Genomic DNA, 2,259 nt, shown 5'->3' with positions numbered 1-2,259 from the left:
GGTGGTTGTGTCGGTACTGTGACCCTGGGGAGGGGTGAAGGGATAAAGTCTGTCTCTACGGGCGTTCCTGTAACCTCTTTGTTACTGGTGAGAGATGCTTTTAACACATTTTTCGCATTTTGAAAAGACTGCATGGATGACATTTTATCAAGCTCTGCTATCGTTGGTGGTAAGATATAAATCTGTTTCCGCCCTCTTCAGCTATCTCCTAAGGCTTGAAAACCATCATTGAACACATGAAGTAAAAACCTAGGGAGAAAAGGACAACGAAGAAAAGGCTGAGAACTTTGCCCACAACATCACGGTGTTTCAGCCTGTGCTGTGTGTGAGATCACTGCTGGCCTGTGGGCAGGACAGTCAAGGACAGACGTTTCTTTGTAGGACAAAACTGCTGCTTCGATGAGATCAGAGAGGAGAGAAGAGGAGGGACCTCCCTGCCCAGGCTGCTCACAACACTTTCCGGGGAGGTGACACATCAGTCCGGGTGGAGACTCTGCAGAAAGGGTCGTTTTGAACATTTTAAGATTAGCCCAGAAGGCCCATCATATTCAAATTTGCTTACAGAATTGTCATATAAAATAACCACATTTTTACTGGAAAATATAATTGTACCTCAGAAAAAAAAAAAACCACCAACCCTGTTATTCTAATCCAGCAAACTCATTTAAGGGCCAGATCAAAGGTGAACATAGTGGTGGAGAATGTACTATGACAGCTGCACACTGTTTTCCCTTTGTCAGGGGTAGTCTTTTCTTTCCCTCTTGAAATAGAAGTTTTATGATTTCTGAAAGACAGACACGGTGCAGACAAAAGTTACTTAAATAATAAAGCTTGTTTTCAACACCAGTTTTTATGTTTAGTTAAATACCTAGCTAAAAGGTTCTTAAAGATTATTATATTTTAATAGAATATAAGGAAATCTATGCTCACCTTGTTGGTTGGGGTTTTTTTTCCAGCCCCCAGAACTGCTTAAAAATGCAAACAAGAGGAGAAGAAATGTGCAGTTTTATTGCCAGGAAGATAAAAGCTCTCTTCCCCATCCCCCTTCATGAAGTATGTGGGGTGGGAGGATTGAAAAGCTCGTAATGATGCAGTGCTGTGGTTTGAAACCAGAGATTCAGAGTATGAATTTTTTATAGGTCTTGTGACTGCAAGTTGAAATGCCTGGGTGTTTAACAGAGCACTCCTATAGAAATACCAGAGAGGTCATTAGTCCAGCACTGGAACTGCTCTGTTACGGGCCTGTACCATGGCTAATACAGGCACACTGCAAGAATGGAAAGGTTTGGGATTTGCAACTAAATGGCTTTTCAGATAAGGAGTAATATATTCAGAAAGGCAATAGCAGCCTTGCTTTTGGGTCAGGAGGAGCAGCAGGAGAATAAAAAAAGTCGTGTTGCAGAAGACTCAATTGAGTATTTTCTTCTGTTAGACAAGCAGAATAGGGAATTTGGCACAATTTGTGCACCTGATGGCAGCTTAAGAGCCTCTGAAATGTTCAGCTCACTAATCGCTTTTCTCCTTTCCCAGGAACATTTTCAACAGGAGCTGTGTTATCTCAAAAGGCACGTTATGAACAAGAATCAGGCCTGGTTTAGCATTTTCTGTGAGAATGGGAGAATGGAGGGAAATAGCAGCAGATGCATTAACATAAATACAAAATGATTGTGCAAAAATATTATACAACACAGACCGAAATAAGAGAGAAAAATATTTAAATTCGTCAGGTAGAGGAGAAGAAAAGGATTCATCTTAATACCATCTAAAAAGGGCCTTTAAGAGCATATTTTACTTTAGCTTCAGTTTGGAAGGTCTTATTTGCATTTTCTGAAAGTCTAGATAAATAAAAAGGTGTATTTAGTCTCACCAATTTCTCCCTGCTTATGCAGAGCTTTGTAAAATGGTGTAGAACGTACTCAACTATTTACTCTTTGAATAGCAGGAAATTATTGAATAAAACACAAGACACGCAAAAAAAACCCCTAAATTTGTATTGATTTTTTCAAAAAGTACTAGGAAATAGTTTATTAAAAGGGATTTATTTGAAATATATTTCACATAAATATATTTCATATATTTAAATAAGGAAAATACTCTTTTAGTTTGCGAATCAATTTGGGATGTGATGGTAACAAACCTGTAAGTGTAGAACTTCAAAATTAATTTTCAACATTTTGCAGGAGATTGTGACAGTGATAGTGTACAAAGATTGCAAAATATGTAGAGTTCTGTAATTGATAATAGAGAGCAAGTAGCATG

This window comes from Manacus vitellinus, unplaced genomic scaffold, assembly GCF_001715985.3.
Source record: "Manacus vitellinus isolate BGI_N305 unplaced genomic scaffold, ASM171598v3 scaffold_40_pilon, whole genome shotgun sequence".
In the NCBI taxonomy this organism is placed as follows: domain Eukaryota; kingdom Metazoa; phylum Chordata; class Aves; order Passeriformes; family Pipridae; genus Manacus; species Manacus vitellinus.
This window is presented reverse-complemented; position numbering follows the sequence as displayed.